The sequence below is a fragment of the Chinchilla lanigera genome, unplaced genomic scaffold, assembly GCF_000276665.1.
Source record: "Chinchilla lanigera isolate Chin_1 unplaced genomic scaffold, ChiLan1.0 scaffold00059, whole genome shotgun sequence".
NCBI classification, from domain to species: domain Eukaryota; kingdom Metazoa; phylum Chordata; class Mammalia; order Rodentia; family Chinchillidae; genus Chinchilla; species Chinchilla lanigera.
This window is the reverse complement of record NW_004955460.1, coordinates 13,295,349-13,310,399: the sequence shown is the minus strand read 5'-3', so window position 1 is coordinate 13,310,399 and position 15,051 is coordinate 13,295,349. Positions and strand designations below refer to the sequence as shown.

The window sequence follows — 15,051 nt, the reverse complement described above, 5'->3', positions numbered from 1 at the left end:
CGTCATAAGAACCCGCCCCGCGCCTGCGCCGTCCTCAGGCCACCGCCCCCGGTTCCGCCCTCAGCCGCATTCCCACAGGGAAAGTACGCCTGCGCGGACGAAGAGAAGGCGTGGAAAAGGGACCGGTGTGTTATCTCTGGATGCCCCCTACTGGTGAGCCCTAGGAATAAAGGGAGAGGCGATCAGAGGCGTGGCCACAGGACAATGTGAATGTACTTTAAGCCACTGAACTGGACGCTTAAAATGGTTACAGTGGTAAATTGTATGTGTATTTCACCACAATTTAAAAAAAAGAAAGGAGGCCATGGGGGGCGATGGGTAATCCATTCTCCCCATGTGGATTCCTTGGGATCCAAGCTGTTCTTGTTCCGTGTCATTATACACAGTTTAATCTTTTAATAATCATAATATTAACTAAAGCCCTTGATGTAAAATTAATTCAACTTCACAAACTTCTGTGTTATGTTATTGTTTCATTGTGGTACAGGGGATTTTTTAACCTTTTTTTAGTTCGGTTTAATAGTACATGTGTGTGGTACATAATGCTTACATTCCTTGTGGGAAGTTGGTACGTGCACAGAACACATCTTAATTCCTTTTCTCATCTCCTCCCTCTCTGCTCCCCTTCCCATTTGAGAAAGATCTATCTCTCTACTTCCTATTGCCTGTCTTGTTTTGCGTTTTATTTATAACTTGGTTTCTCGTATAAGAGAAACCATGCAATATTTAAACTTGTGTGTCTGGCTTATTTCACTTGACATTATGGTCTCAAGGTGCATCCATTTTCCTACAAATGACTTGAGTTTATCTTTATGGCAGAGTAGTCGGTTCACATACTAATGGACATATAGGCCGCTTCCAAGATTCAGCTACTATAAACATGGGTGTGTGTCACTGTAATGCAAAACATTTAACTCTTTTGGGAAGATACCTAGAGGGGGAATAGCTAAGTCAAATGGAATTTCTAGTTTTAGTTTTTAAGGAGTCTCCATACTGATTTCTGTAGTGGTTGTACTAGTTTACATTCCCACCAACAGTGTAGGTTTCCTTCTCTCCTCCCCTGAAACCTCTCCAGCTTTGTTATTATTTGATTTCTTGATGATGACCATTCTTTCTAGGGTGAGGTGGAATCTCAGTGTTGTTCTAATTTGCATTTCTCAAGTGGCCAGTGATGTTGAACATTTGTACTTCCGTGGTGTGTATTTCAGCTGCTGATTTTTTATTGGATCTTTTATTTTGAAGGGGGGACAGTTTTTTTAGTTCTTTATATATTTTAGACGTGAGTCCTCTGAAGACGAGCTGGGAAAAAAATTCATATTCTTTAGGTTGTCTTTTCACCCTGTGGGTTATTTCTTTTGCTGTACAAAAGCTTTAGAATTTAATATTCTCCCATATTTTGATTCTCAGAACCATTTTCTGTGCAACTGGGATTCTGTTCGGAAAGTCCTGTCCTATGCCTCTAGGTAAAATTCAAGAGTTTTTCCTATCTTATCGTCCAGCAGGTTAAATGTTTTTGGTTTAATATTTAGTTATTTGATATTTTTGGTACAGGGGATTGAACCCAGGGCTTTCACACTTTTTATATATTTTTTTTATTTTTTTATATATTTTATATATAAACATCCAAGTCTTTCTATATATTTTTTATTTTTTTATTTTTTGTCTTTTTGAGACAGGGTCTCCCTATGCAGTTCAGGCTGCCCTTGAGCTCACTTTGTAGCTCAGTCGGGTCTCAAACTCACAACGATCCTCCCGCCTCAGCCTCCCCAGTGCTGGGATTACAGGTGTGCACCACCATGCCTGGCTTTTATTGTTGTTAAAGTAACATTTTTCAAAGAATTCTCAGAAGTCTTTGGTTTCCTTTTTTTTGCAGCATTATATTTTCGCCACATTTGTGGTTGACATTAAAAAGCTCACTTCCTTTTTTTTTAGCAAGCTATTTTTTTCTCTCAGTGCATGTTGGATGCTATCCTTGAGTGCTGAAGAACACAGGCTGCTAAATTACCATTATTTTTCAAGCTAGCCCCTTAGAAACAGCAAAAGGAATGAGTCTTTACAGCATATTTAGGAAAATAATTTAAAGATGTTAAAGGCCAGAATCTTCAGTGGAAAATTTTCCAGAAGACACAAAATCAACTTGGCAATGAGTTAGCAGGGTCCGTTGAGATCAGCTGAATGTACTCTCAGGCTTGTAAAGATTTTCACTGGTGGAAAATTGGCAGTCCTGTGCATTTGAACTCTCGTAAGACCAGATGGGCTGTGGCACTGTGAGAGATACGTGTGTGTACATGTTTCCTCCTTGGTTACTCCTTCCTTTGTCCCTAAATGCCACTGAGGCTATGAGACATTTAACAAGCCATTCACACAACGGCACACAAATTACCACAAAACTAAACCAAGCTGGATAAAAGCCTGTTATAACTGAACACAATAAAAGTCAAAGGCAAGATTCTTTATAGGTCTCAGATAGAATAGGGTTGGGCTAGCTTTGAAACCCACACAGGGGAAAAAAAAATAGTAGAATTAACTAATTCAAAGCTACAGTGCAGCTGGTAAATTAGTCTAGGTTTAGCCAGGCACTGTGACTCTTACCTGTAATCCCAGCACTCTGGGAGGCTGAAGCAGGAGGATTCCAATTTGGAGCTTACCCTGGGCAATTTAGTGAGGCTCTGTTTCACAATAAAAAGGGCTAGGGATGCAGCTCAGTGTGAAAGTCTTTGGTTAAATCCCCAGTACTGCCAAAGCAAACAAAAATTTAGTCTAGGCTCCAGACAACATTCAACTCAGTCCCAATTCATGGACTATCTCTAGGAAGACACTGCTGCCTATAATTAGAGAAACAAATGAGATAGAAGTCAGTATTGAAAAATCCTTCTTTTATTTATTTATTTATTTTTTTTTGGTAGTCCAGGCTCATCTTGAATTCGTAGCAATTCTCCTGCCTCAGCCTCCCAAGTACTGGGATTACAGGCATGCACTACCATGCCTGAGGAAAAATACTTTCACAGAGACACAAGCACTATGAGAAAAGGCTGGTAGGAAAATAATTTTAAGAGCAACTGCTCAACAGGACCTTCTGCTTTGCCGGCAGCATCTCTCCAGCTAGCAGAGCTGTGTCCCAGGTAAGGACGATGTGGTGAGAAAACAAGAGAGACCAGGTTCCAGATTCAGCAACATATCAAGCTCCTGTGACGCGGTTCTGTAAAGTGTGGAAGACGATGTTTGTCCTCAGGCTATTTGTGACAAGTAAATGTAGCATTGGGCACAGTGTCGGAGAGATAGAGGCCACTGGAAGGATGGTAGCTATTTTCATACTCAGACTTCTGGAGTCTTAGATAGAATGCAAGCTTAGTGTCTCTATTAATACAGTACTCCTTATGGAGCCCAGTGTGGTGGTGCATGCCTGTAATTCCAGCACTCTGGGAGGCAGAGGCAGGAGGATCACAAATTCTAGCCCAGCCTAGGCAACTTAGCAACATAGCAAGATCCTGCCTCTAATCAATCAATCCTTCACACTGAGCTACATCCTTAAACCTTTTTTATTTTTTATTTTGAGACAAGACCTCACTAAATTGCCCAGGCCAGGCTTGAACTTGTGATCCTCCAAGACTGATAAGGAATCTTGCTGAAATACTACTAGGAAGAACAATTGAACCCAAACCTATCAAGTTTCTACATCTTATTACCAAAGGAACGTATAAAATGATTACAACGAGGAAGTCAGCAAAATCAAGAGTATGGCATAGTGGTTTAAACCCGGTGTGGTAATACACATCTGTAATCCCAGCATTCTAAGAGGCTGACCCAGGAAGATCACAAGTTCAAGTCTAGCCTGGATAATGTAGCAAGACCTGCCTCAAAATTTAAAAAAATACAAAAGGGATGGGGATGTAGCTCAGTGCAAAGGCTCAGGCTTCAACTTGTAGTACAAGGTGGGAGGCTTTAAAAAAGGAAGAGAAAAGGTGGTAGGAAACCCCCAAGTGAAGAGACTTGAGATTTAAGGAAAGAGACATTTGAGAGATTGCTATCAAGTCCAGTGTGTAGTCTTTCAACAAAGGCAGGTGACAGGGCCAGCCTGAACTGCATAGCGAAACCCTGTCTCAAAAAGACACACACACACACACACATGTGCGCGCACACACACACACACAAGTCAGGTGAGCCAGGTGTAGTAACGTGCACCCGTAGTCTGAGCTAGTTGAAAGGCTGAGGCAGGAGGCGCATTTGAGCCCAGAGTTCAAACCAACCTACCCAACGTAGCAGAACACTGAATAATAAAAAAAGTCAACCATAAAAGGTTGAAATAAGGGCCAGGGATTTAGCTCAGTGGCACAGCACCTGCCTGGCAAGCATGAGGTCCTGAGTTCAATTCCTGGTAGTCCCTCCCCAAAAAAGTTGAAATTATACCTGAATGTGGTGGCACAATGCCTTTAATGCCAGCACTCTGTGAGGCTGAAGCAAGAGGATCACAAGCCAACTCTAGGCAATTTAATGACATTAAGTTAGTTAATGATTTATTTTACTTCAAAATAAAAAATTTTCAAAATTTGTTTGTTAATATGGTTTCATTCTTTTATTTTTCAAAATAAAAAAAAAAAGAGTTGAGGACGGAGCTCAGGCCAAAGGTCCTGGGCTCAATTCCTAGTACCATCAAAACAATTGAAATGATGATCTATATAGATGAATTTTCATCCACAATTCTGGGCTCAGAACTGCCTCTCCAGGGCACCCATAAAAACCTAAGAGAGACATAAAATTTCTCTTCCCCAGGGTGAGTTATAGAAATTCTAATCTTCTTCCACGCCAGCTGGGTGTTGTGGCACAGCCTTTAATCTCATCACTTGGGAGGCTGAAGCAAGAGGATTGCTGTGAATTTGAGGCCAGCCTGGGGTACATATGGAAATACTGTCTCAGAAAAAAGAAAAAAAAAAAGGAGAGAAATTAATTCTGACCACCCCCACCCCCGCCATTTTCTTGAACTGACCATAAAGAAATTCCTTGACCTACCTTTGCCTAATCACAAGTCATACATAACACCCTCTCTCCGCAGGGATCCTGCCCTGACCTGGAGGAAAGAATGCTGCACCAGAGGCTGGTAGGATCCAAGCTTGGTTGCTGTTATGGTTTGTGTGTAGATGTCCCCTACAAAGCCTCATGCAGTCACGGGGCAGGCTTCTAGAGTTTATGATTGATCCATGGTCCAAGGCTGGGATTATAGGTGTGAGTGCTACACCCACTCTGGGGCAGATAGTTTTGCATATGTAAGGGAGAGAAACAGGGTGCTTGATGCCACCCTTCCCTTTTGTTCTTGTTGCCTTTGCTGTTTTCTACCGCCATGAATTGTTGTCCTCTGCCATGTGCCACTCTGCCTTGGAGCCAGCCCAATCTGGACTGAAACCTCCACAGATTGTGAGCTAAGTAAACCTTTCCTTCCTTAATTTTGGGCTTTGGGTATTTTGTCCCAGCAATGAGAGAAAAGTAACCGAGACATTTGCACAATGTTGTTATGGGATGAAACGAAGAGGACATTCCCCAGAAGTCCTGGACTTGCAGATGTTCTGGTACCTGTACCTGACTCTGGTTCTCTGTGTTATTGCTCTTGAGAAGACAGGGAGTGTGTTCTTGAATGAATGTGAGATTGTGATGTCACATTGTGATGGGAAGGAGCATTTTATAATATTAAATATGAGCCAGGTATAGTGGTGCACACCTGTAATCCCAGCATTCTCAGAGGCCAAGGCAGAGGGATTGAAAATTTGAGCCCAGCCTGGGCAATTTAGTAATTTAAAAAGACCCTTTCTCAAAATAAAAAATAAGTAGCTAGCATGGTGGAACATGGCTGTGATCCCAGCACTTGGGAGGCTGAGGCAGCAGGATTGCTGTGAGTTTCAAGGCTAACCTGGGCTCCATAGTGAGTTCAAGGCCAGCCTGAACTACATAGTGAGACTCTGGCTCAAAAAAAAAAAAAATTAAAAAGGAGAGGGGCTGGGGATGGACGTAGCTCAGCATAAAGGCTGTGGGTTTAATCCCCAGTACCACCAAAAAAAAAAAAAAAAAAAAAAGTAGAAAAACATGCATATGAATAGTGGGCAGCTAGATGGCAAATAATGGCAGAACTTGATCATTGTCCTCTAAAATCCATTCTTCTCTTCTTTAGGACTATTGAAATTTTAGTAGGGTCCAAATTTCCCATCCTGCACTGCAGATTGGTGTGGTGATGTGACTAGGTTCTGGCCAATGGGACGTAAGAGGAAGTATGGGCTTCCCAGAATCATCCTGGAGAGACCCTTGCCACACTCCCCTCTTCCTCTGCATTTCTCCATTCTGTGCTTGAACATAGATGTGCTGGGCTGGGTCCTGTGATCTCATGCAGAAGAGCCAGTTTGAATTACTATTAGAATTTTACACAGGAGAGGAAAAAACTTTGACGTTGTTGAAGCCGTGGTCAGTTTGGGCCTCTCTCATTGGCACTGAACCTAAACCTCATGATCTCTTTTGTTTTGGCCTGTTCAGCCCCAACTTCCCATTCCTGAGAAGCCTTCCTCTGCCCAGTTCCTTGTGGTTCTGTGAGTCACTGGGTCTCTCTTTCCCCCAGCAGCTGGGCAGGAGACCAGACCACACTTCCCTCCCCACCTCATCAGGAGGCAAGCCTCAGTGAGTGGCACAGGAACATCAAGGCAGATGGGTCTAAGTTGCTGTGATGTTAGTGGCACCAAAATAAGGCGGGGGGTTAGAACTGGGAATTGAACTCGGTACCTTGCACTTGCCAGGCAGGCACTTGTGCCGCTGAGCTATATCCCCAGCCCCCAAGTAAGTTTTTGCTTTTATTTTTTGGTACTGGGGATTGAACCCAAGGCTTTTGCACTGAGCTACATCCTCACCCCTTTTTTACTGAGACAAAATCTTGCTAAATCAGTAAGTTTCCCCAAGCTGTGCTCAAACTTGCAATCTTCCTGCCTCAGTCTGTCAATGTGCTAGGATTACAGGTGTGTGCCACTATGTTTTGTGAGGAGTGGCTGAAGCTGGAGATCAATCACATGTGCAGAGTGCCCAAGGCGAGCCATGTGAACACGCTATTCCAGCTCTGAGAATACAGAGCCCGAGGCAATCCAAGCAAACAGGTTGCTAGGCAGAGGGGTGTCACGTGACATCAACCTGCCAAGTGTATAAATAAATGCCCTGCAGTTTTTGAGCAGTTCCTTTCTCCCATCTGGAGAGAGGGCTCCACTTGACCTCAGCTTTCTGTTTCCTGACCCTTGTCTTTACTTGTTCATCCTCTACCATTCTTCTCTCTGAGAATTTTGAGTGCTGAGCTGGATGTGGCAATGTCTGGCCTTGTTTTCTTTTTCCTTTTTCTTTTTTTTTTTTTTCTTTCTTTTTTTAAGATAGGGTTTTACTATGTGGTTTCAGCTAGCCTTGAATTGATATGTAGCTTAGGCTGGTCTCAAACTCTTAATTCTCCTGCCTCAGCCTCCCACAAAATCCTTGAAGCCTCCAGAAATAACATACTATAGGCTAATTTATAACTAATAGCAATATAATTCTCACCTTGGAGGCTAGGAAGTGCAAGATCAAGGCACGGACAGGAATGGTGTAAGCTGAGGACTGCTCCGTACTTGCAAGATATTTTGTCACAGTGTTTATTAGTGAACCTAAATATACACACAGTACAATACATACTGTGTATTTCAGAAGTAGAACTTTCACTTTTGCTTAGATCTAAAAGGAAGTCCAAATGAAGGTGAGCAGTGGGTAAGATGGACATAACATTCACACAGTGGGGAGAAAGAAAAATAGAAGAAACTTTCTTTTTTATTAATTTTTTAAAAAAATTATCAGCACATGTTTGCTGTATATACTGTTTACAGTTGCTGTGCGGAGCTGGCACATGCACATAACAGATCCTAACTCTTTTTTCATCCCCTTCCACCTCTCCCCGCTCTTCCATACAGATATTTCTGACGTCCAGACAAGCAGGGCCTTTCTGCAGCACCAGCGCCAGCATCACTACATCTGCTTTGTCCAAGCCAGTTGTGGCAACTACAACTAAAGAACTGAACTTTAACCATGTTGGGTGTGTGTGCTCCAGTTTCATTGAGGAGGCTGAGGCAGGAGGATCACTTGAGCCCAGGCTGGGGAACACTGGAAGACCTCATTTTGGAGAAAGAAAAGATGGAATGAAGGAAGGGAGCAGGGAAGGGAAAGAGGAAGTAATGAAAGGCAGACTCATTTGAAATCTAATTTCATTTAAATTTAGGATCCAATACTCAGTTCAGTTATGATCATGCATCACTTAATAATAAGGATACATTATGAAAAATGTTGTTAGGTGCTTTTTTTTTTTTGCCTTTTGAGACAGGGTCTCACTATGTGCTCCAGGCTGGTCTTAAACTCATGGCAATCCTCTTGCCTCAGCCTCCCAAGTGCTGGGATTACAGGTGCATGCCCACTTCCTTAGGCAGTTTTGTCACAGAAACATGGAATGTACTCATACAAACCTAGATGATGTAACCTACTACACACATAGCCCATCACTTCTGCCTATCAGCTTAAGGAATTCCTCGAGGTGGGCATGGCAGTGCATATCTGTAATCCAAGCACTTGGGAGGCTGAGGCAGGATGATCATTGAAAGTTCAAGGCACCCTGAGATACAAAGTAAAACCTTGTCTTCAAAAAAAACCCAATATATTAAAAAAGAATGTTAAAACTTCTCAATTTGCATATTGATTACAAGTTAAAATGATATTCCAGCTAACCTGGGTTAATTAACAAAATGAATTACATTTGTTTTCTCTCTTTTTGGAGAGTACTAGGGATTGAACCCAGGGCCTTCACAATGAATGAACTATATCCCCAGCCTCTTTTTAAAATTTTTTATTTTAACCGGGCATAGTGGCACAGGCCTGTAATACCAGCACTTGGGAGGATGAGGCAGGAGGATCACCACAGGTTTGAGGCTAGCCTGAGATAAATAGTGAGTTCAAGGCCAGCCTGAATTACAGAGAGAGACTCTGTCTCAAAAAAAATTTTTTTATTTTGATATTGCAAAACAGGAAGAACACATTCAAATGGGAAGGGGAACTAAGGAGGGGGAGGGGAGAAGGAAGAAAGGGAAAAGAAAAAAATGAGAAAAGAAAGAGAAAATGGAAACAAAGCTTTTTTTTGGTCTTTTGGAGGCAGGGTCTCACTGTGCAGTTCAGGCTGGGCTTGAGCTCATTTTGTAGCCCGGGTAGTCTCCAACTCCCCAAAATCCTCTTGCATCAGTCCCCAGAGTGCTGGGAATACAGTCATGTGCCACCACACCCAGCCAAAGCTTTTGTAAATGAAGAGGGGTTGAAGGGAGAAGAAGGGAATGGGGGAAAAAAATCAAGATATATCATGTACAGGTATAAATTTCCTATGATGAATGTGATCATAATGTATATCTAAAATGTACCAATGAGCTTAATTTAAAAATTTTTATTTTGATACAGGTTCTCTGTAAGTCACTAAGTTGCCCAGGCTGGGTCCTGGGCTTGCAATTTTCCTGTCTCAGCCTCCCAGAGTGCTGGGAATACAGGTGTGCACCACCGTGCCCAGCTTCCTCTTACTTTTTTTGATGTTGCTCCCAGAACACTCATGTGTGTCACTTGCACTTTATTTCTACTGGTCATTCCTAGAGAGAGAAGTTGGTATGAGACAACCCACTCAGAACCTTGAGGAATATGATGGTTTAGAATTAATGTCCCCTACAAGTCTCCCATTTTGAGGTGAGGCCTGGTTGGACTAGCCAAGACGTTAGGGGCATGACTTGGAAGGGTGTGTTCCGGTCCCTGGCTTCTGCCTTCTTTCTCTACTTCCCAGCCACCATGCAGTGAGCAGCTGTTATCTGCCATGCCATTTCTGCCTTGCAGTCAGCCAACCATGGACTAAACCCATTGCAAACCATGAGCCAAAATAAACTTCTTTTTCTTTGATTCATGGGTCTAGATATTTTGAGATAAGAAAGTGGGTAGGACAGAAAATTTGTATCAGGAGTCACTACTGTGACTGTACTGATTATGTGGTTCAGAAGTCTTTTGAACTGCTTCATGGGAGGAGTTTGGAAACTAAAGGTGAGGCTCAGGCGGTTTCAGACTTGGTGGGAGACTCAGAAGATGGGCAAAATGTAGGCAAATTTTCTGTCACAGTGTAACACACATAGTCTCAAATCCAACTGCCAGCGGAGTTCTTGTTACCAACTGAAACTGCCTGAGCCTCACCCTAGGTTTCCACATTTTCTCTCAACATTCTGGTCTTCTGAGCTCTGACAAATATTGCACACCAACACTGCTCACAACATTCTAGGGCTTTTCTAGCCCGCATTTCCAAAACTTTCCAAACTCTCCCATGATTCATTCTCGCCCCTTGAGGGAGGACCTAGAAGTAGGGAGACTCCATGAGGGTCTGGGCAGAAAATTGAAGTCTCTTCATCTAAGCTCTCTTCTATTGGTTAATGTTTTAACAATCTGCACCCATGACTTTAATTCAAAAATCAAATAAAGTAATAAATCACTGGCTTATTCCTCCTCCTTTTAATTTTTTTTTTTTTTTATTTTGAGGCAGGGTCTCACTGAGTCACTAAGATTTCCAGGGTAGGCTCAAATTTGCAATCCTCCTGCCTCACTTCCCAGAGTGCTGGGACTGCAGGCATGTGGCACTGGATCTGTTTTTCTTGCCATCTGTAGAGCCCTTGCTGGACTTGTGAACCCACGGAGTTGAGAGCACAAAGTTCATTCTCCTTGTTGCACAGAGAGCAAAGAGCTGTAGTGGCTTAGCAAAGTTATGGAGAGCAATGGTGGTGAGTTAGGGCAGCTGGTAGCAGCAGGGCATCCTTTCCAATTTTCCACTCACTGTGCAGTCTCCATTATCAAATACCAACAAGGTCCATGTGATTAAGAGAAGGTAGTCACTTCCTTTGGGCCAGCAGGAGCTCTCTTCTTCCTCTTCTTCTCCTTCTCTTCCCACTCTTTCTCCTCTTCTTCTTTGCCTTTGCCTTCTCCCTCTTCCTCTCCTCCTCCTTTTTCCTCTTCCCCTTCTTCTTCTCCTTCTTTATTTTGTGGTACTAAGGATCGAACCCAGGATCTTGCCACTGAGCTACAATCTGAGTCCTCCCTGCTTTTTTTAAATTTTAAGACAATCTTGCTACATTGCCCAAACTGGTTGAATTTGAAATCCTCCTGCCTCAGCCTCCCAGAATGTTGGGATTACAGGTGTGGGCCACGCCTAGCTAGACACTTTAGAAAAAAGTTTTACACACCTCTTGTATGACCTGACATTCCATTCCTAGGTACCTACCCAATATGTACATGAACTCATTTGTACAAAAAATGTTCTTAGGAGTTTTACTTTTATCATAGGAAAGTTTGAAACACTCTATAGGTGTCACCAGCTGGAGATCAGTAAGCCATGATCTAGCTATTACACTGAATTATTTCTCACGATAAAAAAAAAGGAGAACACCCAGCATGAATGAATCTCAAAAGCTTTAAGTGCTAGGCATGGTGACATGGTGGTATCCCAGCTACTCTGAAGGTTGAGGCAGGGGGATCATGAGTTAAAGGCCAGGTTGAGCAAGTTAGCAGGACCCTGTCTCAAAACAACAACAACAACAAAAAACAAGACCGGATATGGTGATGCATGCCTATAATCCCAGCACTTGGGAGGCTGAGGCAGGAGGATCGGTATGAGTTTGAGGCCAGCCTGGACTACATAAGTGAGTTTAAGGCCAGCCTGCACTACAGAGTGAAACCCTGAATCCAAACCGAACCAAACCAACAACAAACAGTCCAAAAGCCTTAAGCTGACAGGAGAAGATTAGACAAAAAAGAGTCTATATGATACCATTTATATTTAGTTCTAGAACAGGCCAAACTAACTTCTGAGAAAGATCACAACAGCAGTTGCCTCCAAAAGTGGGTCAGAGATTGGGAAGAGACAAGCTGGGAGAAGGTCAGGTTTTAAGCCTCGATGGGTTTTGCATTGCAGAAATTTGTCAAAACTCAGTGAATGGTAATCTTCAGATTTGTCCATTTCATAGTCTATGTTTTTACCTTAAAAAAAGCACAGGAAACTGTAAAAACTGAAGTACAATTAATGACATGCATGCTGATGTGTTTAAGGGTGAAATGTATGATTTTCCAGAAGTTTGGAAAAGCATTAAAAAATGAGATCAATTGTTAAATGAATACATGGATAGGTGTGTGATAAAGCAAAACTAGTAAAATGTTCATTGAAGAATTCAGGTGGGGGCTGGGGATTTAGCTCAGCGGCAAAAGCGCCTGCCTGGCAAGCGCAAGGTCGTGAGTTCGAGAATTCAGGTGGATATGTGGGTGTTTACTGCATATTTCTTTCAGCTTTTCTGTGTATCCAAATGTTTTATTTGGTATTAGAGATGGAATCCAGGACCTTGCACTAAGCTATATTCCCCAGTCCCGCCCCTGTCTTTTTTGTACTACAAATTAACGCAAGGTCTTTGTTTGCATTGAGCTACAACCTCAGCCCCTTTTTAAACATTTAAAAAATTGTTTAAAAATTTTTGTGACAGCATCTCACTAAATTGGCCAAGCTGGCCTGGAAATTGCCATCCGCTGGAGTAGCTGGGATGACAGATGTGCACCACCACATTCAGCTTCAAAGGTTTTTATAATAAAATGCTGCGGGGGAAGGAGACCGAAGAAAGGCTATCAGCATTCATGTCAAGAACTCAAGCGTTTATTATCTCTTATCTCCTCTCACCTCTGGTCACCACAGCAGAACTGGTCAAATGGCTGGTGTCTTTCCTTATTGCCAGCTGTTCACCTTAAAGGAAGTGGCCGCTGTGGGCTAAGGTTGGAAGTTTCCCTGTTGCCGTGTGGTCCCATCCAACAGTCACCACGACCTGGGGATCTCAAGTTTCTGCCTCTCCTAGCTTCTTTGGGTTTATTTCCTCTTTCGGGAGGAACATATGCTCCAATAGCTTTCCGGGATATGGTATGTGGGAGGGAAAACTTTTGAGAACTTGTTTGTCTGAAAATGTTATTTTACCCGCCTACTTGATCAATGGTTTGGCCATGAGTAGCATTTTAGTTTGAACATCATTTTCCTTCAGAGCATTAAAAGCACTGCACTGCCTACCAGTGTAAGCAGAGACCAGAGCGGGGCTATTTCTGCTTCCTGTTTCCTTGGGCCTTGCGTTTTCTCTTTAGGATCTCACCTATTTTGCATTGCCCTGGCTTCTATTTCCATTCACCTGGCTGGCACTTTCCATCTGTAAACTGTCGTTCAAGTTTAGGAAATTTTCTTTGCACATTTTCATGGATGTTTTTCTCTTCTTTCTTTCATATCATACAGTTATCATTAGGATGGTTGGACCTGTTTCCTTTTTTTTCTTTTTTTGTCTTTTTGAGATGGAGTCTCGCTGTTCAGTTCAGGCTGGCCTTGAGCTCACTTTGTACCCCAGGCTGGTCTCGAACTCGCAACGATCCTCCTGCCTCAGCCTCCCAAGTGCTGGGATTACAGGCGTGCACCACCACACCCGGCTTTTTTTCCCTTTTGGTCCTGGGGGTTGAATCCTAGGCCTTCACATCCCCAGTCCTTTTAAAATATTTTTAAATTTTGAGACAGTGTCTCTCTAAATTGCTAAATTGCCCAGGCTGGGTTTGAATTTGTGCTCCTCCTGCCTGAGCTGCCCAGGTGTTGGGATTACAGGCATGTGCTACCATGCCCTGCTGTTTCAACTTTTCCAGTGAGTTTAATTTCTGCTAAGGTGCTTTTAATTTCTAAGAAATAAAAAATATCATGGAAAAAATCTTTTGGACAGGGGAAGTTGCTCATGGAAGCATGCTGGGTTGTATTCCTAGCGGCATTAAAAACGTAAGAATTACGCCAAACTCCCAAAGCAATCAACAAACCTTTCAAAAGCTCCTGTCTTCTAATATAACCCCCTTCCTAGTTATATTATCTGAATATATCGACAGCCTTTAAAAAAATCAGCCTTCTTCCTGCTTTTTCCCCCAAATTTATTTTGATTACTTATTTATTTTTTGCAGTACCGGGGACTGAACTTAGGGCCTTTGCACTGAACTACGTCCCATCTATTATTTTTTGAGATAGGATTTGCTTAAATCGCCGTTGCATAATCTGGGCTAGAATTTATAATCCTTTTGTTTATCTTCCCAGAGAGTTGGGTTACAGGCTGTGCGGCACTACAGCCGGTTTATTTTAATTTATTTATGTTGCAAGGGCATTTTTCCTCCTTATAGTTTTATTTTATTTTATTTTATTTTTGGTTTTTCTCCGGTACCGGGAACCGAACTCACGACCTTGTGCTTGCCAGGCAGGCGCTTTTGCCGCTGAGCTAAATCCCCAGCCCCTCCTTATAGTTTTAGATTCGAGTTTTCTAAGAGGATCTTATGTCATAACATAAACTATAGTTATTATATAAAAAGGTTTTTTAAAAAAAAAGTGTAGCGAGGCATGACCCCACACTCTGGAAGGCTGAGGCAGGAAAATCGAAAATTCCAGCCAAGCTTGATCACTGGCTGGGGATGCAGGTTAGTGTGGAGGCTCCGGGCTCAATGTCCAGTACTGAAAAAAAAAAAAAGTGGAGGGGTGACCCAGGCCTTGGGTCTGATAAAAGGAGCGGACCCCTATAACTCACAGCTCCTCTCCAGGACCAAATCTCTACCAGAAGGGTGGGGATCCTCGAGCCCGGCCACGCCCGGGCCGCGTTAGCGCGCCAAGATGGCGGCAGCCCCGCCCCGCGCTTCGAGCCGAGCGCTCCCGAACGTTCCCGAGCACTCCCGAAAGCCAGAGGAAGCTCGGGAAGCCTGGAGGGCGGGAGCTGCCCCGCGCGGAGCCTGGGAGCCGCAGCGCCGGCGCGGGGGGTGAGGGGGGGGAAGGGAGGCCGGATGTGAGTGGAGCGGCCATTTCCTGTTTCTCTGCAGTTTTCCCCAGCTTTGGGTGGTGGCCGCTACCCGGCTTCGGTTTCTAGTCCGCGGAGGGCAAGGCGGCGTGGACAGCGCTCCCGGCACCCCGCGCCCCGCCCGGCC

General features: G+C 43.4%; 1 protein-coding gene and 1 long non-coding RNA gene across 2 annotated transcripts in view; both read left to right on the top strand.

The window, feature by feature from the left end:
• Positions 1-39: 39 nt before the first annotated feature.
• LOC106150004 lies at positions 40-8,126 on the top strand. Its single transcript, XR_001236518.1, has 4 exons — positions 40-153; positions 1,408-1,463; positions 5,051-5,095; positions 7,953-8,126. It is a non-coding gene; the product is annotated as an uncharacterized LOC106150004 (long non-coding RNA).
• A 6,711-nt stretch (positions 8,127-14,837) lies between these two features.
• Rac1 (ras-related C3 botulinum toxin substrate 1 (rho family, small GTP binding protein Rac1)) overlaps positions 14,838-15,051 on the top strand; it is a gene marked incomplete in the record, with an annotated part of 25,404 nt that continues 25,190 nt past the window's right edge. The window contains 1 exon segment of the mRNA XM_013521169.1: positions 14,838-15,051.